Below are 25238 nucleotides of genomic sequence, written 5' to 3' on the forward strand. Positions count from 1 at the left end.
CTGAAATCAAGTTGTCAGCTGGGCTGCATTCCTTTCTGGAGGCTTTAAGGGAGGGAGAATCCATTCCTCCTCATTTTCAGCTTCTGGAGGCTGCCGGCAATCATTGGCATTAGAGTCAGCAGTGGCAGGTTGAGCACTTCTCATATCGCAATATCCCACTCTCCTCTTCTGTCATCACATCTCCTTCTCTGACTCTGACTTGGCTTCTGTCTCTTCCCTCTCTTCCACTTTTTCTTTTTTTTTTTTTTTTTTTTTTTTTTTTTTGCGGTACGCGGGCCTCTCACTGCTGTGGCCTCTCCCGTTGCGGAGCACAGGCTCCGGACGCGCAGGCTCAACGGCCATGGCTCACGGGCCCAGCCGCTCCGCGGCATGTGGGATCTTCCCAGACTGGGGCACGAACCCGTGTCCCCCGCATCGGCAGGCGGACTCTCAACCACTGCACCACCAGAGAAGCCCTCTCTCTTCCACTTTTAAAGACCCGTGTGATTCCAGGGGCCTACACAGAAAAATCCGGTATAAACTCCTTATGTGAAGGACATAAGAGTTGCTGGTAAGCAACTCTAATTCCATCTGCATCTTAATTCCCCCATGCCATGTACCCTAACATGTTCATAAACCCTGGGATTAGGATGGGGACCTCTTTGGGAGATCTTTATTCTGCTTAACATAGTTCTATAGCCACCCGTGTCCTCATCCACTGCCATGTTGCCTCTATATAGCCACGGATATTCATACTATGTGAAGGTTAATTCATACCTGGGTTTACTTTTGCTTTTTTATGTTTATCAAGTATTTTCACACATACTGCCTTTCTTGATTCTTAAAAGAAAAGTATGACAAATCCTCATTTTACAGATGGAAAAGAGGCAAAGAGAGGCTAAGTGACTCTGCCATATTGTACATGAATTGGTGGCAGAGGTGATATTGAAGTCCAGTTTGACTGTCTCTAGATTTGATGCTACTTTTGCTATGTAATCTACCTTTCACGTAGCTACACATATAATAATCATCTATATAAGTACAAACACGTTTATTTTCACATATTTTAAGCGCATGTACACCTCCTTGGTCTCTCTGTTCATCGATCAAGTGGGGACAGTGCTACTCCCTTCTTAGTGCCATTGATAGAATTAAAGAGAGAAGGTATTTAGTGCCAGCCTCTTAGATTAGACCAAGAAACTATTGTCTTCATGGCTGAAACTTCCATATCCCCCTTCATCCTCCCTAAAGTGTTTGGTTTAGCTAAAACAATGTTTAAAAATTAGGATTTCTAGGGCCCATCAATCTCTAGTGTTTTATACCAAGCTAGAATCATGACTTTTTACTACCTGCTTGGGCCGTGTAAGCATATAACTCTGTATCCCTGAAATGAGTCAGCAAGGAAAAATTTTAAAAAAACATCAATATTCTGAGACATCAATTCTTTCTTAACACATACGAACATCCAGCCTCACTGGTAAGGAACAGCACATTAGATTATGCTTCTTTTCTTCAGGCAAATCAGAAGTCAGTTAGCAGAAAGAAATAATAAATAGAGAAACCCAAAACACCATGAGTTTGTTTTGTGGGGAGAGAGGCATGTAACTGAAAATTCTTTCTTTAAATGCTGAAATATACAATCCGTTCTTCCACTGAGAGCAGATTCTCAGACACAGCGATCTTTAGCATCAAACTATACATTAAACTATTCTCTACTTCACTGTTTTTCTCCTGCTAACTAAAATTCAAAATACTGCTCTATCGCATCTAGCTGACCTTCCAGAACTGTAGGTCTTTGACAGAGGAAATTCCCTTGACCTTATCATCTCTGCTGATGAGGTCGAGGTCAGACATGGATAAAGAACTGACATAACATTAGGACAGAGGATTCTGGTGCTTAGAATGAAAGCAAATTAATTATCCCTTCCTGTACATATCTTTTATAATGTAAATGATTCCAGAACTGATAGAGAAATGTGTAATCTGAAAATGAAAAAATGACACTACATGCGGTAATCTGCATATAATTCTTCTGCAAATAATATATCCGTTTTAGTACCAAAATGAAGAGAAGGCTGCCAGAAAAGGCTTGAAATGGATGCACAAAACATTTTCACCTAGAGTTCAACATCAGCTGGAGTAGCAGCAATTATTCTGTGATTTAAAAAAATAAGTATAAAACTTATCCACAGGAAATGGGTACTCTACTAAAGAGAACAAGCAGAAAATCGGATGCTGACTGACTGTATGAAGAGTTTTTCTTCTGACGTTTGTAACTAATCTCTTCCGCAGATAATGTGTCTTAGTTTGGGCTATTTTCCTCTAAAGAGACATTCGTGTGTGTTATGATTCAAAACAAGGAATACATTTTAGAAATAGTGATAGTCATTGTTATAGAAGAGTGGATTATATTTTTAAAACAATGCATTCCCCAATTGTTCAGAAAGGGTAACTCGTTTGAACAATAAAATGCTTATTTCCAGGCAAGTTAAAATAAAATCTAATGAAAAATCTCAGAAAGCATTAGAAATTAAGAACAATATTTAGGAAAATGAATTGATTATATTAAAAAGTCATTTGAAATTCTGTCTTAAAAGAATGTCCCTCTTACAGGTTTTGACACATCTTCTGATTTCCCATTAAAAAGAGATGGAAACTCAATAATACTAAAAACCACAGCTGTCTGACATGCTGTTAATGGAACTTGGGGATAAGATCCACCAGGCATGAGATTAATGGCTAGCCTCTATCTGCCTTGTGTGACCCAGCAGAGTCACCTGCTTGGAAAAAAAGTGGCAGGGGGCTGGCATTTTATTTATTCCTTATTCTCTGACCTATAGCTTATGAATTGAGAATTTTTTTTTTTTTTTTTTTTTTTTTGCGGTACGCGGGCCTCTCACTGTTGTGGCCTCTCCCGTTGCGGAGCACAGGCTCCGGACGCGCAGGCTCAGCGGCCATGGCTCACGGGCCCAGCCGCTCCGTGGCATGTGGGATCTTCCTGGACCGGGGCACGAACCTGTGTCCCCTGCATCGGCAAGCGGACTCTCAACCGCTGCACCACCAGGGAAGCCCATGAATTGAGAATTTGAACCATGTACAAAGCTGAATAACAGTCTCCTCACTCAACTTTAAGTACCATAAGAGTAGGAAATGGACCTGTTTTTGCCGACACTTCATAATCCAGGACCTAATACAGTGATAGGAATATATAGACTGAATAATTTTTGAATGAATGAACAGATGTAGCTAGTAAGAACTGAAATCCAATAATTGGAGGAACACTGAAGGAAAATTAAAATCAAGCAAAGAAAAGTTCTTGGGCTAAAGTAAACTTTACGGATGTGGATGGAAAGCTATATGCTAGTGTGATCCAAAATCAGGAGACTCACGCCTACAGATATACCAGGATTTTCTCTTAATTCCAAGAATAAAAAATATTTATATAAGTATTTCAAAAATGCATCCTTTTTACAACTTGCCTATACAGAAGGACACTGCAGAAGACCATCCTAGGATTGGACCTGCTTTGGAAAGGTAGCTAAACTTAACTTGTCAGGCATAGAAGTGGGACATTTACTCTGAGAGCTATCCTATAGTCACAGGATGGCAGTTTGGTCACAAAGGGACTCCTGGCCTATGAATCAGTGGACTGTGTACTTGCTCAGCCAAGCACTTACTAAGTATGTCATTTCTTGGACCTCAGTTTTTTTACTTGCACATTGAAGAGTTTAGATTCTTAAGGGTGTCAATTAGTAAGCGGTGAGCTGAATCCAGACTGCATATGTGTCTCGTTTGGAAAGGAACATAAAACTGTCTTTATTTGTGGAAGAAGATTTGATTATGTACAGAGAAAGTCTGGATGAATCTATAAGCAAGCTATGAGAACTAATAAGTGAGTTTAGTAAGGTTGTATGAGACAAGGTCCATTTACAAAAATAAATAGTATTTTATCTTCTCGCATTGGTCGATTTAAGATTAAAAAAAACAACAGCATTAAAAAAACCTCCATCAAACTCTTAGGAATAAATTTAATGAAAAGTTTATAAGACTTGTACATTGAAAATTGCTAAATGTTACTTAGAGAAATTAAAGAAGATCTAAATAAGTGAAGAGATATATTATATTCATAGATTGAAAAAGCTCTGTATTTTTAGATGTTAATTATCCCCAAATTTATTCATTCTAAATCCTAGCAGACTGTTTTGCAGAAGACAAGCTCATTCTAAAATTCATATGGAAATTCAAAAGAACTAGAATAGTAAAGGAAATCTTGAAGAAGAGAAATAGTTGGAAGACAACTAAATTTTGAGATAAACAATGAAGCCACAAACATTAAATTAGTGTAGTATTAACATAAAAATACACAAATCAGCAGACAGAATAGAGTTCAGAAATAGATTCACCCACATATGGCAAACTGAGTTTCAGTAAAGGTACCAAAGAAATGAAGCAAGAAAGGAAAATATTTTCAACAAATGTTGCTGGAAAAACTGGATGTTCTATAAAAGACAAAACCCAAACCTCGACACCTTTCCTAACACCATATATAAAAGTTAATTCAAAGTAGCTCATAGACCTAAATGTAAAACCTAAAAGGATATAGCTTCTGGAAGAAAAGATAAGAGGATATCTTCCTCACAATAGAATAGGCAACAATTTCTTAGGGTACAGAAATCATCAACCACAAAAAAATAAATTGATAAATAGGATTTTATCAAAATTAAAAAATCTTCTCATCCAAAAATACTCTTAAGAAAATGTAAAGGCAAGTCACAGATTGGGGAATATATTCACAATACATGTATCTGACAAATGACTTTCACCCAAAATATAAAGTGAACTGCTAAAAATAGAATTTAAAAGGACTAACAATAAACATACACTTCACAAAAGGCATATGATTGGTTAATAAGCACATAAAAACGAGCCCAGCATCATTACTATTTAGAAAAATGTTATTAAACCTTCAAGAAGATACCCACTTCTATGGGTATAGAATGGCTTAGATTAAAAAGACTGATCATATTAAGTATTGATAACGATTTGGATCAACTAGAACTCTAGTGCATTGACACTGACAATGTAAAATGATACAATCAGTTTTGGCAAATGAGATTTTTAAAATACAGTTAAACATATATCTTCGCCATGACTCAGGAGTTATACTCCAAAAAAGGAAAAGCACATGTCTACAAAGAATTGTACAAGAACGTTCATAATAACTTTGTCCCTAATAACCAAAAACTGAAAACAGCTCAAATGTTCATCAACAGAAAATGAATAACCAAAGTGTAGAATAGTCACATAATGGGATTTACTTAGTAATTAAAAGAACTATTGATATACACAACAATATGGATATATCTCTAAAACATTATGTTGAACAAAAGAAACCAGATGGAGTATAAACTTATGATTCCCTGTATTTCAGTTCAAGAACAGTAATACCACTCTAGGGCAAGGACTGGCAAACTTCTTCTGTAAAGGGCCAGATAATAAATATTTCAGGCTTTGTGGAGATAAATTTTTAGTATCTATATTCATTTGTTTTGTCCTGAAAGCAAACAATAAGTTTCTGAATAAAGGCAGACTATTATTGCTTACAGCAGTCATTGCATAGGTTCCCTACTCCGTGTTCTCTCCCTTCAGGGCAATGGGATAAAAGCCAGAAGTGCAGGCCTGCAGTACAAAAAGGAAGTTTTGTACCACAGGAGAGGGACCCCAGAATTATGAATCTGGGAGTTTATATGGGAACTGCTATTCAGTTGCCCTTCACTTCTCCTGAGAAAAGGACCTGTATCTTATCTCTCTAATGTAAATAAATCTTCACTGGGGAAGAAAAAGAAGAAGGCCCCTATTTTACATTCCTTTGAAATGAAAACAAATGGTTCCCAGTTTCGTCCCCCTTTGAAATGTAAATTCATACCCTTCAAATGTGAAGTACAAATGTTTCTAGGAGACAAATGGAAGCATTCTCTATCTTATGACGTGTCAATTTTTACAGCTCAGGTGGCTGGGTCTCTGCAGGAACACTGAAAAATCCAGAATAGACTGACTTCCCCAGTGTGGGCCATAATGTCTCAGCCTCAAGTACTCAACCTTGCCCTTGTGATGGGAAAGCAGCAGCACATTAAAAATGGGTGTGGCTCTGTTCCATTAAAACCTTATGTACACAAACAAGTGGTAGGCCAGATTTAACGGGTCTGAGTTGTGGTTTGCCAACCCTGTTCTAGCATGATAGAAACCTTCACAATGCATTCCGAAGGTGTCCTGCTTTCTGACTGACAAGGAAGTCAAGTGAACTATCAAGAGTGAGGGAAAATATTCTTCATTTTCATTTGGGCAATGGTTAGATGGGTGTATATATTTGTCAAAGCTCATCAAAATGTGCTGCCCAGATCTGTGCATTTAACTTTTGCAAAGTTTACCTGTTTAAAAAGAATCACTACAGATTTCTGCAGCCAATAAAAAGATAATAAGGAAATACCGTGAACAATTTTGTGCTTGTTTGTTAAACAATGTAGAAGAAATGGACCACTTCCTTGAAAACCACAAACTGCCAAAATTCAACTAATACAAAATAATCTGAATAGCCATATAACCATCCAAGAAATTGAATTCATAATTTAAGAGCTCCTAAAGAAGACATCTTCAGGACAAGATGGTTTCACTGGAGAATTCTATTAGATACTGAAAGAAGAATTAACATAAATTCTACACAACCCTCTTTCAGAATACGGAAGAGTAGGGAACACTTCCCAACTTGTTTTACGAGGCCAGTGTTAATTAAACTCATACCAAATCAGTGGAAGACCATACAAAACAAAACAAAGCAAAACTATAGACCAATGTCCCTTAGAGACAAAAATCCTTAACAAAATATTAGCAAATAGAATTCATAATTATCTAAAAAGTATTACACCCCACGACCAAGTAGGATGCAAGGCTGGCTTAACATTGAAAATCTATTAATATAATCCACTCATATCAACAAAATCCTAGATCTTATAAAACTTTTAGGTTATCTACAAAGCAGTGAAAATCTATCTGCCCTCAGATTTTACTTTCCAACACTAAATGATGAATTCTCTTACATTTAAATGGTAAATAAAAGATATTATGTTCCTAATTTGAATTCTTACAGAAAACACAAACATACATATTCACGTGTGCACACCCCAACACACATATCTACTTCCACACACAGATTAAAAAAAAGAAAAAAAAGGCCACATTTTTAAAATGGTGGTGTTTTTAGGTAGTAGAATTACATGTGGATTGTGTTTTCATTTTAAAATATACTTTCTACAATGGGCCTGAATATTTAGATCTAGGTATAAAGTAAAAGAAAGTAATCTGAAGAGAGAGATGCATTGTTATTTCCCCTAAGTAATTTTACTCATTTTTTTTGAATCTTGAAAATTATTTCAAATGTCAATATAAACAATTCTGTAATTCCAAGAAATGCCATTCTCACAGATAATTCCCCTCAATGTCTTTATATGTATGACAATGTGTAAGACATTTGACAATTACAGCTTTAACGACTGAGCACCAAACCAGGCTTAAAGAGATTGCAAAATGGATTAACACTGACATATTGAAAAAAATAATACAATTTCCCAACATGAACTATTATGGTCAAGTCATAAGGAATTACCCTTTTAAAATGCACCTTAAAAAAACCAACTTTCCATTATGACAAATTAGCTGCTTTCCATAGATAGATACTATTGTGAAAATACAAATGAAAAGTACATCGGTGGCCATTATTATACTAATAGTCCAGCATTAATATAATATACAAGAATCAGATGTAATTACAGTGAAAGTCCCATGGCTTAGATCTGCCACGGGTTTCTTAAATAGTCAATCTGAAAAGCTGAAACGGTGAGTCTGGGGACATCTTTACCAAATGAAAAATTACATTTTCATTAACAATAACACATCAGTTCCTGTTTTAAATGGACATTAATGAATAAAATATGTATTTAATGTTACAGCATAGAACCTCAGATATCTCTCTTTCCTGGTTAATATGTTATATATTTTGAAACGATTCCAATTCCCACAATTTAAAAATTATAGATGTGACCTTTATTCCTTGAATGAAGGAAGTTGCAGAGACTAACAGAAAAATAACTCTAAATCTTCCTTTTGTAGATCCAAAGGAAGTACACACACATGCACACACACACACACATCTGGGGTATGAGTGTTAGCATTTATCTCTATTCATCCACAGTAGAAGGGGAGCTGGAAAGGAAGAGGGAACAAAGGGAAACACAAAGAGTCTGAGCTGACACACACCTCCCTTACCTTTTCTTTCTGCTATGAACTCTTATTTATTCTACTCCAGGAAATCTACCCATAGTCTAGTTAATAAAAAATGACATTAACATAGGTTAAAGTTCTTCTAGGTTCCCCACTGTACCGCAGGGAGTAACATCTAGAAACTGCTCTACAGATTCCCTTACCAGCAGGATTCTAGTTAGAAACTATCAATGAAAGTCACTTGCATTAGATTTGTAAGGAGATGAAAAGGAAAAGCCATTAATGCTTTAGCTTTAGACAGACCTTAGGTAGATGGTAGAGGTAAAGTTTTACCTTTGGCATTCTGATATCCTCCTGAGTATCAGCCACTTCGATGCTGCAGGTATCAAAGATCTTTGGTGTTGGCTTACCTACAATTTTGCATATTCAGATTTCTCAAAAGAGGCCTTCCTGGCCTTCACTCCTACCTTGTCACAGTTGTATGAATCTTTATCTCTGTGTTTGATCCACAAAGCAGCAATTTCATATGGCTCAACCTAAAAACAATATAAAATTTGAAAATATTTTTAGTAAAAATGTAAAAACACTGTCAATCACCCAAATGGGTCACATTCCCATTTTAAACAAAAAATGGGCCGGGAAAGTATGTGCCTTTTCCACATGGAGAAGTATGTCTATGAAAGGTATAATTCCAACATTCTACACATATCCCCTGTTAGTGCAGAAGCACTTCTCCTTATTTGGCTTCCCCAGCTCTTGATGAGCTTGGATCATTCATCCCCTACTTTCATGTTCAGTCTCACCTGGATTCTAGAATAGCCCAGGCTTGACAAAAGATGTGTTTCTGTTACTTTTCAGTCACACACAGGTACCCCTCTGCACAGATCCCACTCTGCGCTTCACATTCTGAGCCAGGGACTAGTGTCCCACTTTTTTCTTTAGTGCCTTCTCTAATAAATCTGGAACCCTGTCACTTATTGAGCATCACATGGTTTCTGGGTCTGTCTACAAGTAGCGGGACCTCAGCAACCGTCATTTTGCTCTGCTTGCCTATCAGGACATGGGTTTTTTTCTGGTTTTTGTTTTGTTTTTTCCTTTTGAATCCCATGGTGTTGATGGATGTATTGAATAGTGACTAAATATTGCTATACTATTGTGCACAGTGCCTAGCATACTTCATTCATATTAAATGAAAGAATAAATGAAAAAAAAAAAAAAGGTTGTTTGGAGCTGACCCAGGTTAATGGGAACCCAGAGTAGGAACTTGAAATATCTAGAAAGAGCCCTTTATACAAATTTACCTAAGGGATTCAGGTCATGCAGGCACTTGGTTGAGGTTAAACGCAAATCTTTGCCTGCTTGGTCAAAACTGACTCAAGAGAAAGGCTAATTTTTTCCATGAAACAATACGGTCTTAGGCAGATAATCTGAAGTACACAGGTATGATCTTGGTCCACATGACTGAAGCTGTCTCAGCATTCTCTAGTTCCCTTTGAAGCTTGCAGGAAAGAGGAAAGAAATGGGAGGCAACCAGCTTATTCTTTTGGACAACTTGACCCAGAAGTTGCATATATATCACTTCTGCTCATCTCCCAATGCCCAACATCATACAGCCATACTCATCCTCAAGGGAGTAATTTCTAGTGGTAATACCATGTGCTAAGCTAAAACTCAGGAGTTTTATTACAAAGATGAAGAAAGATAAATGGTTACTGGGGGACAATTAGTAGAGTCTGGACACACATGGAATTTGAATTAAGCCCTAGGTGAAACCAAAGGCTCACTTGTTTGTTCCACTGTGCTTTGCTATTTCTCCATCTTCTAGGTTATAAGAGGTATAAAAAAATTTTTTTTAAATTTTTTTGCAGTACGCGGGTCTCTCACCGCTGTGGCCTATCCCATTGTGGAGCACAGACTCCAGACGCGCAGGCTGAGTGGCCACGGCTCATGGGCCCAGCCACTCCACGGCATGTGGGATCCTCCCGGACCGGGGCACGAACCCATGTCCCCCACATCGGCAAGCGGACTCCCAACCACTGCGCCACCAGGGAAGCCCGAGATATAAAAATTTTAAGCAGAGATGCAATATTATCAGATTTGCATTTTTGAATAAGCACTTTGGAGAAATTATAAAAAGGGCACTTTGGAGAAATTAGAAAAAGAAAACAGTTGTAAAAGTTAAAGCAACAAATGATGGTTTAAAGCAGCAGTTCTCAATCTTTTTGGTTTTAGGGCCATTTTATACTCTTAAAAATCCTAGAGGACCTCAAAGAACTTATGGTTATATAGGTTCTATCTATTGATCTTTACCATATTAGAAACAAAAAGTGAGGAAATTTTAAAGCACAGGAGCAAACACATATTTTAGTCATCAAAGATGTCGTTACATGTCATGTAGCTTCCAGAAAATTCTGCTAAATATTTGGGAAACAGTGAGACAGGTAAATGATATCTTAATATTATAATGAAATTATTTTGACTGCATGGACCCCTTGAAAGAGTCTTGGGGACTCCCAGGGATCCCTGGATTATACTTTGAGGGCCACTGCCTTAAACTAAGGTCATGTTAGCAGAGATGTCAAGGGGGAGTAACTTTAAAGACCTTAAAGGAGTAGAAGTGACAGGATTTAGTGACCTCCTTTAATAAGATATAATTTACAAACAGAGCCTCCCTTCAACATTAGTTGTTATTGTTTTGAAGCTAACCTTTAAGGAGCACTGTGCTAAGTGCTTTAAAAAGTTAATTTTATTTAATCCTTAACCTAAACTCTATGACATCGTGTCATTACATTTTTTTTACAGTTAATATGTACAATGAATAATGTATAATTGTGGTAGTGAACAGCGTACAGTTTCCTAGCCACCCAGAACCACAGTTCTCTTAAGGCAAGTGAAGTTTTGAAGAAAAGCCTCTGGCCAATGTTCTTCAAAAATTACCCTGTGCCTCCAGGGAAGTTTTATTCACAACAAGCCTGTGAGATTCTGATGTCTGTTGCTTCTTCAGAGAATTGATTTCTGTGTTTTTCTTGGTTCTGGTTGTGATACTGTTCCTGTCTGGTTATTCACCACTGCTTACCGCTCAACTTTTGTTCCATCTGTTCTCCTGACTCTATCTTTAACCTGGATTCCATTCTTATTACTCAGCTAAACTTAGCTTCTCAGCACCTGTTCCAACTTTCCTCCTCTTTGTAACCACCCCATTCTGGTATGTAAAGTGATTTTCCTATATCCCAATGGCAATCTGGACCTACTACTCTCAGATATTCTGGAGTTTTCTCTGGTCGTTATTTGCAAGGTAACACCACAACCATTCTGTGCTCAGTCTTCCTAGAGTTTAAAGCTTTGGTTTCTGGCATCAGTCCTTCTGGGTCTGACTGTCGAGATGCGATACTACAGGAGAAAATGTGGCAAGGCCAAGAGGCATGTGCTCCATAGAAGAAAAAAATTATTTATTTTTATTTATTTATTTATTTTGTGGTACGCGGGCCTCTCACTGTTGTGGCTTCTCCCGTTGCGGAGCACAGGCTCCAGACGCGCAGGCTCAGCGGCCATGGCTCACGGGCCCAGCCGCTCCGCGGCATGTGGGATTTTCCCAGACCGGGGCACGAACCTGCGTCCCCTGCATTGGCAGGCGGACCCTCAACCACTGCGCCACCAGGGAAGCCCATAATCTTAGCTATTGATGATCATTTTCCAGATTGATTAATTAGGAATGTAAAAGAGTAATATTCTAGTTCTAAAAGCTTTATTTATTAGTAAGAACACTTCCATAAAGAGAAGTTTCCCAACATAAAGTAACTGCTTACACTGAGGTACAGTTAAAGAAAGGCAGAATAAATGTATGATTCCCTCCTCTCCACCCCTCTTTGCCAGTGGGAGACTATTCAAGTTGTCCCCTGAATCCTTTTACTGGACTTAGTAGTCATTGAGAGCTTCTTTACTTGCTGGTATAACAAGAAGTCCAGGCTACCTTGGCGTTTCCTGCCCTGGACCTGGAGGCATCTATTTCTCCAAGGATCCTTGGCTCCTTTTAGAAAGAATTCATAGTAGTGACCACAATGTGGACAATAGGGATGCTCAGAGCTACTGAATTGGTCATTGTCTCTAGGTTTTTTCAGTGTACAGAATTAGGAAGTATGTTTTTCTTTGTTGGTTTTCAAGATATAACATATCAGGAGACTAGAAAAATAAGAGAAATTTAAACCCAAAGTAAGCAAAAGAAAAGAAGTACTAAGAATTAGAGTGGAAATCAACAAAACTGAAAACTAAATCAATAGAGAAAAATCAAGAAAACCAAAATATAGTTCTTTGAAAAAAATTTAAAAATTGATAAATCTCTAGCCAGACTAACTAAGAAAAAAGGGAGAGGACACAAATTACTAATATCAGAAATGAAAGTGTGGACATCACTACAGATCCCATGGATGTTAAGAGGATAATAAGGGAATACTCTGAACAACTCTATGTCCACAAATTTAATAACCTAGGTGAAATGGACCAATTCCTTGAAAGACACCATTTGCCAAAACTCTCAAAAGAAGAAAGAGACCATCTGAACAAGCCTATATCTATTAATGAAATAGAATCATTAATTAATAATCTTCCAAAAAAGAAAGCACTAGGCCCAGATGGGTTTCTGTTAAATTTCACCAAACATTTACGGAAGAAATTATGCCAGTTCTCTACAATCTCTTTCAGAAGATAGAAGCAGAAAGAATACTTCCTAATTCATGAGACCAAAATTACCCTGATACCAAAACCAGACAAAGACGTTACAATAAAGCAAAATGACAGGCTATCACCTCCTATGAACAGAGATGCTAAAATCCTCAAAGAAATATTAGCAAACGGAATCCCCAAAAGCATAAGAATAATTATACACCATGACCAAGTGGGATTTACCCCAGATGTGCAAGGCTGGTTCAACATTTGAAAATCAACTAATGTAACCCATCACATAAACGGACAAAAAAGAAAAATCACATAATCATACCAATAGATGAAGAAAAAGCACTTGACAAAATCCAATATCCATTAATGATAATTTAGAAATCAAGGAGAACTTTCTCAACTCAACAGACTATCTTCAAAAACCCCGCATCTAACATTATACTTAATAATGAGAGACTAGAAGCAATCCCACTAGATTATGTACAAGGCAAGGATGTCCCCTCTCACCACTCCTTCTCAACAATGAATTGGAAGTTCTAGTTTAATGTAATAAGTAAGAAAAGGTATACAGATTGGGAAGGAAGACATATAACTTGTCATTGTTCACTGATGACATAATCATTTATGTAGAAAATCTGAAAGAATCAACGAAAAACTTCTAGAACTAATAAGCAAATAGAGCAAGATTGCAGGATAAAAGGTTAATATAGGGCTTCCCTGGTGGTGCAGTGGTTGAGAGTCCGCCTGCCGATGCAGGGGACACGGGTTTGTGCCCCGGTCCGGGAAGATCCCACATGCCGTGGAGTGGCTAGGCCCATGAGCCACGGCCGCTGAACCTGCGCGTCCGGAGCCTGTGCTCCGCAATGGGAGAGACCACAACAGTGAGAGGCCCGCATACCGCACAAAAAAAAAAAAAAAGGTTAATATAAAAATATCAACCACTTTCTTATATACCAGCAATGAACAAGTGGAATTGGAAATAAAAAACACAATGCCATTTACGTTAGCACCCAAGAAGAGTAAATACTTTGGTATATATCTAACAAAATATGTATAAGATCTATTTGAGGAAAACCACAAAACTGATAAGTGAAATCAAAGAACCAGAAAAATGGAGAAATATTACATGTTCATGGATAGGAAAACTCAATACTGACAAGATGTCAGTTCTTCCCAACTTGATCTATAGATTCAGCACAATTCAAATCAAAATCTCAGTAAGTTAATTTGTAGGTGTCAACATATTGATCCTAAAGTTTGTATGGAGACGTGAAAGACCCAGAATAGCCAACACAATATTGAAAGAGAAGAACAAAGTTGGGGGGATGGATAATACCCAATTTCAAGACTTACTATAAATCTATAGTAATCATGAAAGTGTGGCAAAAGAACAGATAAACAGATCAATGGAATAGAATAGAGAGCCCAGAAATAGACTCACATAAATATGGTCGACTGATCTTGGATAAAGGAGCAAAGGCAATACAATGGAGTATAGATAGTTTTTCAGTAAATGGTTCTGGCACAACTTTAAAGGCACAATCCATGAAATAAATAATTGATAAGTTAGACTTCACAAAACTATTTGCTCTGCAAAAGACAATATCAAGAGAATGAGAAAACAAACCACAGATTGGCAGATAATATTTACAAAAGGTACATCTGAATAAAGGACTATTATTCAAAATATGCAAAGAACTCTTGAGATTCAAAAAAAAAAACAAAAAACGACCTGATTAAAAAATGGACCAGAGACCTTAACAGAAACCTAACCAAAGAAATACAGATGGAAACAGCATCTACACACCTATTAAAATGGCCAAAATCTGGAATACTGACAACACCAAATGCTGGCAAGGATGTGGAGCCACAGGAACTCTCATTCACTGCTGGTAGGAATAGAGAATGGTACAGCCACTGTGGAAGACAGTTTGACAGTTTCTTACAAAACTAAATATACCCTTATTATATGATCCAGCAATGGGTACTCCTTGTATTTACCCAAGGAAGCTGAAAACCTATGTCCACATAAAAACCTGCACACAGACATTTATAGCTCTTTATTTATAATTGCCAAAACTTGGAAGCAATCAAGATGCCCTTCAGTAGGTTAATGGTAAATAAACAGTGGTACATCCAAACAACAGAAAATTATTCAGTGCTTAAAAGAAATGAGCTAACAAGACACTAAAGGACATGAAGCAATGTTAAATACATATTACTATGTGAAATAAGCCAATATGAGAAGGCTACATAACATATAATTCCAGCTATTTGACATTCTGGAAATAGCAAAGCTATGGAGACAGTAAAAAGATCAGTGGTTGCCAGGTGTGGGGTTGGGAGGGATGTATAGGTAGAGAACAGAGAATTTTTAGAGCAGTGAAAATACTCTATATGATACTATAATGACAAAAACATGTCATTGTACAATACATTTGTCTCAACTCACAGAATGGATAACACCAAGAGTGAACCCTAGTATAAACTATGGGTTTGGGTGATTACGATTTGTCAATGCGGGTTCATCAATTATAGCCAATATTCACTCTGGTGAGTGATGTTGATAATAGTGGAGGGTGTGCATGTGTGGAGGCAGGGAGTATATGGGAAATCTCTGTATTTTCCTCTCAATTTTGCTATGAACCTAGAGTTGCTCTAAAAAAAATAAAGTCCTTTAAATATATATACATATATACACATACATATATATATATACATATATATATACACATACACATTATATACATATATACATATATATAACATATATCCTGAGTTCACACTGGAGCTTTTTATTGAAACTGAGAGCTATTAAATATTTACTGAAGCTTACATCTCTATCGTCTTTTCTCTCGTGCTGAAAATTCTGGTGCTTAACGACATAAGTGCAATTATTCATTTGCTTTATTCTGTACTACATACAAAGCTATCTTAGAATAATACCAATAGTATCAACAATACAACAATGTAATTTGTGAAAAGTTTGGCATGTTTGCGATTCTTCTTCCTTCTTGTCCCACTAAGAAACTATTCTTGCATTTTTATGTCATTCTAAATTGTTTCTGTATAGTTATGCTACCTAATAAACATACCTTTAGCTTTATTGATTTCATTTAACATTTAATATAAAATATTAATATGCTTTCAATGTTAAACTGACAACATAAACTGTGTTTAAGTAATCAAACATCTATCTCTGCTCTTCCCACACTTATTTCTTCATTCTCAGCGGTCCATTCTACCTTTTCTCCCCTTCCATCCCCCTATATGACCATAACATTTTGGTCTAAATTGAGACACTTTTAAGAGTGAAAAGGAATTGTATTAATAACTACACCTTGGATACAAGTATAAATTGGGACTATTTAGGGCAAATTTATAGTACTAAGGATCAACACTTTTTTACTATGATAGTTTATGCCTACCTGTATAGTCAGAATAAAGGTAACTTTAGAACAATAGACAGGCTTTTCCAATTGCAGACTCAAGGTTGCAAGTTTATAGACATATAGGCTCTCAAATCTCTCGAGGAAGATGTAGAAAAATAAAAACTTACTGAAGTAAGGCAATGTGCATCCTACATTATTATGGCAACAAATCGATAATGGTATTACAATAAAATCTGGTGTAACCACATTTTCCTTCTTTGGTACTGCAGCATTAATCTCTGTCTCATGGGGGATGGGATGAATCACAGGATATATAACGGGATGCAGAATATTCTGTATGTTACAGTCAAGACAGTGGGACTGGTAATTACTGAAAGTTTTCATTACTTAACAATTGCCTGTTGCTTTTTTCAGCTCCTTGAACAGCTTAAGTATTCACACCTCAGAGCCCCCAAACCCACACCCGTGCTGTTGATATCGTACATTCCCAAAATTTTCCTTCATCCTTTCCTTGTGCCTTGCTACTGGCTGAAAGGCTTGGAGCATCCAGGCATGGCTTTGACGTTGAAATATCGAACCAACAAAACCTGGTACCACCCGAGGGCCAGACTGAGGGATCAAAAATGGGCTGGAAGCGACTCTCTTGTCACCTCAGTAAAAGTGTGGGAGAAGAGAAGCACATACAGCGGGTTTCCCTAGATTTATTTCTTCTATAATCAAGAAAGAATCCATTAACTTACAGAGGAATAAAAGGCAAATGGCTTTTTTCAAAATATCAAATCTAGCTAAAGTTTTATTTTAATACCTCCCAACTGCCTTGGGGTAAGTTCAGTAGCTCTTGTTATGCTGTTAAACTTATTATTCTCTATATAGTCTATAAGATGGATTTCCAATTTTCTCTTTTAAAACTGTTGATTGTAATTTGCAGAAATAATGGCTCTAAATATGCAAAGATCTTTATGAATAAACACTTCACCAGCAAGAAACATCTCTAAAAGGTACATATAATGTTTTGTCACTGCATGCCTATTTATTTTTATTATGAGTATATCATGGCCTTGTGTTCAAAAACACATATTGCAGAAATGAGATTGTATAACCATACAAGTAAACTCTCGCATTATAATCAGCACAAACATTCACTAAGGCGAAACACGCAAAGAATTTTTCAAATGAATATTCCAGCTGAGAACTGGAGCTCGAGAACTAGATATACTGCTAAGCATTCAAGCAGTAGTCAGTCTTATCAACCAGTTGTTTTGTGATTCTAGGAAAGAATAAGGAATATCTATAATATCTGGAGAGAACCCAAATCGCCAAATGATACTAAATAACCACATAAACGACACCTGATTTCTAGAAGCAATGGAAAGAAACCCAGGCGAGCAGTTAGTTTAACATCCATTTTAAGCCTTCTGTAAACAATTTCCGTAATCTTTCCTGAACCTGCTTCTGCAGCATTCATTAGTATTCTTTTGCTGTCAGGCATCTGGTGCCTCTGTGATAGATATTAAATACCTTAAGGGAGACAGATCTCACTAGTATGCAGCAAGCGGATGCAGTGGCTCACATAAGCCAAAGCCCTGTTGAGAAACCTGCAGGCAAAGCCTCAAGAATGATGGGTCATAGCTGCTGTCTGAGGATAGACTCTTAGTGAAAGTAGGGTGCAATGTTAGCCTTGTATCCCCACTCAAACACACGGGCCACACAATCCTTAAGATGACGAGGTTGGATTCCCAAGTACTTACCCTAACTCCAAATGGGAGTCTGAAATTGTCAATGCCTTGCACATTTCAGATGCTTAGGCTACACAATATTGAGGTAAGCATATTGGGTGGGTAAGTGCACATGATACTCGTATGAGGAAACAGTATTCATCTATCCACTTAACACACTGATTTGTTATTTATTTATTGAGCATCCAACGTGCCACTGTCTCATTCCCAAATTACCATACATTCAATCCCTCTTCTGAGTCTTCTGGTTTCTAAACTTTGCGGAGGGGAACTACAACTTCAGTGGTGTTCAATTCCTTGTCATCAGATGTAAGTCTAGAAAAAAACTGTACTTTATAAACCTAGGAAAGCTTTGGAAATTCTTAGATAAAGAATCTTCATTTCTGGCTTGTTGGGAAAAAATGTTAGCAGTTTATCTGAAGATGGAAAAGGTCCTGTCACATTTCTATTAATTTATTGTAGGGTGTTCTTGGTGAGATGCACAGTTTTGTGTGTGTCTTTGCTATCTAGAGTCCCTACTCTGAGCTATTTACACGTAAAAAGTTAATATTCAGTATAGTGATAAAGTATCAAAGCAATTGTCCTGCTTGAGATATAACTTGGCACCCTTGGAATAATCAACTCTTTATAAAGTATGCTAATAAAGCTATATACTTTGTACTTTAATAAAGCATACATTGGATAATAACAATTCATATATTATATTGCACACAATAAATTGTATATTACATAAAGCAACTGAAAAGCTTTAGCTTACATATGAGGATGTTTCCTTAGTGAATGGGTAAGAATAACCATTGTTTTGAGACATATTGCATCTCAATCAGCTGTAAGGTATCATAAGTAATTAATTACTGATAGTAGGCAAAATACCAAAATATGTGGAAGACTTGCCTTTATAATAAATTACAGTTGATTCAAGGTTATCTCCACATTAACATTCTCAAATTTGTCTTGGCATATGCTTTCTTGAGTGTGAGAGAAAGGGGTTAAAGGAACTGGACAGAGAATGTGACATGCATGTGACTTTCATTCTCATTTATGTCATGAAGTAAAGGCTTGAGAATTGCTTGTTTAAGCAAAATGAGAAATAGTCTAATAAAATTAGGGTAGCCATGTAATTTATCAAACAAACTGGGACACTTCTGAGAATAAAAGGGGGAGCTATTTTTAATTATACTTGGTCATAAATGGCTAAGTACTTGAGCTGCAAAGTTAGAGAAAACAAGATTCAATCCCAGTTCTTCCACATATTAGCTATATGATATTGGAAAAGTTATTCTCTCAGCCTGTTTTCTATCAATAAAATGGGCTTACTAATTGCTACCTCATGAAGGCACTTTGTCAGTGAGATTCCAGGGAGGAGACAGAAACCTCATAATTATTTGAATAAGAATTATTAGCCTTAACAGGGGGTTGGAGGCAACAGAGGACTGATTACCTGTTACCCGTTACTGGAGGTAACAGAGGGCTAGCAAGAAGTAAAGAGAACTCCACAGAATGCAGCAATAGCAGTTCCTAAGGAGCAGTTACTACCTGGAGGCGGAGATACAGCACCCAGGGCAGAACAATGGAATGTGCTGGCTGCAAAGTGGCCTGAGAAGATACCACGGGAAGTAATCTCTAGGGAGATGCTTCTACCATGGCGCTTGGCTGTGAAGATGACTTAGGGGGCCTTGCGGGAAGATTCTGGCCACTGGTTCTGCGAGCTGCTGCATGCGGCAGGAGCCAGGAGAAAGTATGCTCACTGCAGGAGCATGGCAAGGGGAGCACACCAGACTCAGGAAGAGAAACAGCCCTTCTTCCCTCAGTGCCCCCCAACACCCTTTATGGATGATGCTTAACCTTGTGCCACTTTGCAAAGGAAAAATATTTAAAGGGTTCAGCTCTATTTTTTCAGAACAGGGAATGAAGGGTAGATTTGGAGTCGAGAGGCAATGAATTGATAAAAAACACAATCACACAGAGTCACATGAATTACTGTAATGAACAGGCTTAATATGTTAACATTGAACATATTTAGCATAGTGCCTGGAACATGGTAAGTGATTAATATATGTTATACAATTATTATATTTTTTATATATCACACATTCTAGTTTTATTATATTTATTTGTATAGAGATGTGAAGCAATGAATAATGTACAGAAAGATGAGAAACTATCTTCCATTCTCTGTAGAACTAAAAAAAAAAAGACGATTACTTCTTATTTGCCTCATATAGGGTAGGTTAGGGAGAATCCTGACCTGGGATTATTTTTTGAAATAGAAGTGTAAGCTCCTAAAATAGCAGCAAGACTATTTTTCTGGGACTCCAGTAAGGGAAATTCCAAGCTTATAATTTTCAATGTTCAAACAAAACATATTTCCCCATTAATAAAGGAACTTTTCCATTGAAGCTTCATCACCTTCCTTTTGTATCAGATGGAACTGTGTTGTCATCTCATTAATCCTCAGTGCTCTTAGGAGGCAAAAGTATAGAATTATCCATTCCATTTTATATTGCCTTTACTTCTCATAATTGGTTTAATATCATGTTGTCAAAACCAAGTCCTTACCTTTTATTTTTCTTATTGCTAGCAACAGACTAGCAATTTTTGATCCTGAATCATATTTTGTTAGTTTGCTACATGGCTTTTTATGCTATTTTATTTGTGCTTTTCATACCTGTCATAGTATGTTTCAGCCTCCCAGATCACCGATTTAAAGGTTAAACATTAGGGTTTTATATTTGTTTCATTTGTCACATCTATACCCGTATTCCTTACTGTTTTCTAAATCCAATCTTCATTTGTTGTAATAGTTGACTCTCACATACGTTTATTTAATGTTTCTCTTCAGAATGTCTTTTATGCAAAGTTACATCTTGACGTCTCATTAAATTAGATTTACAACCTTCCACATTTTTTCCTTTTAATGATTTAAGTTTTACGTGCTTTCTACTACTTTTGAACATATATAATAACTACTTTAGATAACAATTGTCAACAGCCCATTCTTTTATTCTAGAAAATTTATTTTCTTGGATATAACAGTTATATAATGCAAAGTTTAAGAGCCTCCCTTTGTTATATTTCTTGAACCATGAGGATGATCTTTAGATCTCTTCTCCATCATTAGCTCAATTCTTTTTTATATAAACAGCTATTTTTTATTTCTGTTTTAGTTATTTCTCTCATGTCAATGAAGAGATTAAAAAATTGAAATGAAAAGTATGGAACTAATATCTTAGGACAGATGAGATATCAACTAAATGTACCTTTTCCTAAATTCTACTGTTTCATGGCATTTCTGTCTTGAGTGAAATATCTATTAAGTACAATCTTATTGGGAAACAGTTAATTTGAGAAAGAATTTGGTATTTCATATTTCACTTTGTCACAACTCTTTTATTTATTGTTATTCTAAAAATGTTCTGGGGGAAAGTAACAGTTAACAATAAATATCAAAACCAGTTCTAGGTCTGGACATTGGGACTTAGTAGTGCATAATTCAAAACCTTTCTATATAATTTCCACAGTCATTTTTTTTTTTTAAAGGAAGATTGTTTTAAACACTCTTCCGAAGTGCAAGGAATCCCTCTCCTTCATCTAGCGTTAGACACAGCAACATTTGAGTATTTACTCTCCCTGAATCAATTATCCTGTTTCCACTTCTTTTGGCTTTTGCTCTTCTCTGAAAAAAACCTTCCACACTCTCTGGCTAATTCCCCAATTCCCAGTTATACTTATGATTTAGTTCAATCCTCCTGTTTCTTTAAAACCTTCTCTGATCTCCTAGTTGACTGTCTCCTAGACTCTCATATAGCTTACTGTTCTTATTGTTGGTTTTAGTTATTTTACAAATGACATTTTCTGCCTTATACTCTCAGGTGTCATTTCAGGATATAGTGGCCCAAATTAAAATTAGTAAGTCCAGAACACTTATTATTATGGTTCGTGGTTGGTGGTCAATAGTTATGTGTTGATTCATTAAAACAAATGTTTGTTGAATTTGTTTTGCTTTGGGGGAAAGAAGACATTAAGCTTAAGCAAGTGTTCCTTGTGGAATTCTCTGCCTAGTAGTGAGAAATATGCAAATATGCATGTGAAATAGCAGAGCCCAGTCTAGACCCAATGTTCTGGAGAAGAGGGCAGTTCTGTGGTGCAAATCAGGGAAGGTCTGGTAGATGACCTAACGTTTGAGTTGAATCCTAACATAATGGCACAGGAAATAAATTCCAGGCAGAGGTAAAGGGTGTGAAGATATCTGTTGCCTCAAAGGCCATACCTCATTTGTAACAAAGAATGAATCTTAGAATTGTAAAAGATTTTAGCTTTTATGAGATTGAAACCTAAAGACCAGTGCATTTAGCATGCTTTCCTAGAATTGGGAAGCCACTGTATCCTCATCTGAAACCAGCTTGATCCTAAATGTGTGTAAACCCTGTGAAAATTCTTACAGGTACATGGTATTGTTATAGTGGAAATAAGCTAATGCAGAATAACCTAAAATATCTTTCTCCAGGCAAACACAATAAAATCTTTTCTAAGATTTTGTAAGGCTTAACACTAGAAAGTAAAGTGTATTTTATTTTATTTTATTTATTTTTAATTTTTTTTCTGGTACACGGGCCTCTCACTGTTGTGGCCTCCCCTGTCGCGGAGCACAGGCTCCGGACGCGCAGGCTCAGAGCCCATGGCTCACGAGCCCAGCCGCTCCGCGGCATGTGGGATCTTCCTGCACCGGGGCACGAACCCGCGTCCCCTGCATCGGCAGGCGGACTCTCAACCACTGAGCCACCAGGGAAGCCCCGTAAAGTGTATTTTAGTGTCAAAATATTTTCAGAGATCTGTTAAGGCTAAATAGATCTTCAAAGCTTTTAATCTCAAGTTAAATTGGAGTTATGTTTTATTTTTCCTTAATAAACATTAGAGCTCTTGGTACTGTGATATAAGCTCTTAATAAATGCCATGACTGCAAGTGGAAATTTGAGGCATAGTATCCCTAAACAACTTGCCACACAGGCACTCCTGATACAGTATTTGTAAACGCAGCTCTTCACGTAAATGCTAGATTAGACTGAATGATGAATTTAAAACAAGTGGGTGCACTCACTGTGGCCCAAATTAAGCCTGTTCTAAAGTTGCTATAGCAACATTATCTGTACCAAATGTCCTGCTCTAAAAAATAATTGGAAACATTTCCTGTTATTTAGGGAGAAAAATAAAATCACTATTAATTTTTTTATATCCTATTTTACACAATGCATTATTCTCATGCATTTTTTTTAAATCAGCAAAATTCATGAATGGATATATGTAATTTTTATATAATTATAACAGCAAAATCAAAAAGAATAAGAATAAAATTAGTTTGTAGGCTTAATATGATATACTTAGGAGTTAAATAAAATATTTGTATAAAGATACTTTTATTCTTTCTTGAATAACACTTAATATCGGAGGGCTATGAATAGTTCCTTTGGGCTTTGTATAAATGAATTGTTTACTTATTGGATCATGAGCAAATTTCTTAATATTTGGAAAAAGTTAAGGAACAGCTGAAGTTTTCAGGTTATTGATAGGATAGAAAATAAATTCAAACGAAAAAGTAAAAAACACATAACAATTCAAGAAGCAGAGATGTCTGAAATGTTTTATGAGGGTTAACTCAAAGGAACATACGTTTAGAATTTGACCACAATAGCTACCTGATATAATGAAACGCTAGGCTCAGGTATATTTCTTTCTGAAAATAATTTTAAATCACATATATTAATAAATTGTCCTCATAAGAAATTATTAAGAAATATTACAACCTTTAGGAAAAGCAAAGACTCACATAAACTGGAAGGAAAATAACCCCTGCAAACAACATACTATTTATTGGCTAATAACCTGTAAGAGTATACTCTATGTAGTTTTGTTTAACATTTCAATACTTTCTTTTTTTTCTTGAGTTTGGAAAGGCACTTTCCCTCAATGTAATTGTAATTCTAAAGTGCCATTTCATGCTTCATTATCTCTGAGTGGGAGTTATAGTTTGCAGTTGGCCCTCAGCTTCCTTTGTGAATCATGGGTTGTATAGCTAAGTATATTTTCCTAAGCATTTGTGTGAGGTGAATAATACTCTTTCCTACATATTAATTAGGCTTTCTTATTTAACAACACAAGATTTCAAAATGAAAGTGGCATATTCTTGGAAACAAGATGAAAATATATAGGGTACAACATTTTGGAGAATGCTTAAATCAATGTATTTGCAAAATGAAAACATCTTGTTTCTTCAATTCTTGCCCCTACTCTTGCACCTAATTCCTACTGCTCTTTCCACCAGGTATCCGCCATGCTGAATATTACGGCACAGCATAAAGCAAACATGAATAAAGAGTAAGAGTCCGAATTACTGGGGTTTTGGGTCTATGTGTAAGTGCATTCATCAGCCCTCCAAAGAACTTAAATTTGGCATGAAAACTGGGTAAAACTAGGACTGAATTAAAATTTCCCACCAAAGGGTTATGTTTTGCCTGTTCAATATCAATTCCATTATAATCATAAGTAAGCTTTCCTTGTCCTCCACTTCATAAATCCAGCTTCTTTCTAGTTCTGTGTGTACACCTGGTCTGGAATGTTTTCTTTTAAACTTCTGCCTGTATACAAATCATTCACTTCTTCTCCAAGAAGTCTTCCTTGACTGATGCCAAACCTCATCCTCTTTAACTATCTACTGTCACTTGCTTTAGTTGAAATGTTAGTAAAGCAGAGTATTTAAGAGCTTGAGTTCTGGAGCCAAGTTCAACTCAAGTTCAAATCCTGGCACAGGTGCTTAGTAAAACAAATTAATTGAACAAATTAATTATGAGGGCCAGCTGTGGGCCAGATGCTATTATAGGTGCTGAGGTACAGTAGTAAGTAAGACGGACAAGAAACCCATTCTTTTCAAGCTCACATTCTAACAGTGGTGGAAGAGAGTGGGACATGGGCGGACAACTAAAAATAGTATAGATTGTGATAAGTTCTGTAAGGAAGTAAGCAAAGTCACATGACACAGAGTTAACTGGGGGCTCCTACTTCAGTTGGGCTAGGGGATGATATTTGAGTTGAGACCTGAAGATAGAGGAGTCAGCTGTGCAAGATCAGGGGAAAAAAGTGTACACCAGTCAGAAGGAAAAGCAAGTACTGGTGTCCTGAGTAGGAAACAACA

At 36.7% G+C, this 25238-nt stretch overlaps 1 long non-coding RNA gene across 1 annotated transcript in view; it reads right to left on the minus strand.

The window, feature by feature from the left end:
• Nucleotides 1-228: 228 nt before the first annotated feature.
• Nucleotides 229-25238, minus strand: part of LOC149748556 (uncharacterized) — a 144723-nt gene continuing 119713 nt past the window's right edge. The window contains exon 2 of the long non-coding RNA XR_016394117.1: nucleotides 229-8789. This is a non-coding gene — a long non-coding RNA (uncharacterized LOC149748556). The remainder of the gene's footprint in view (nucleotides 8790-25238) is intronic.

The sequence above is a fragment of the Delphinapterus leucas genome, chromosome 8 (genome assembly GCF_059928025.1).
Source record: "Delphinapterus leucas isolate spDelLeu-1000000601 "Yukka" chromosome 8, BTC_Dleu_Yukka2, whole genome shotgun sequence".
NCBI classification, from domain to species: domain Eukaryota; kingdom Metazoa; phylum Chordata; class Mammalia; order Artiodactyla; family Monodontidae; genus Delphinapterus; species Delphinapterus leucas.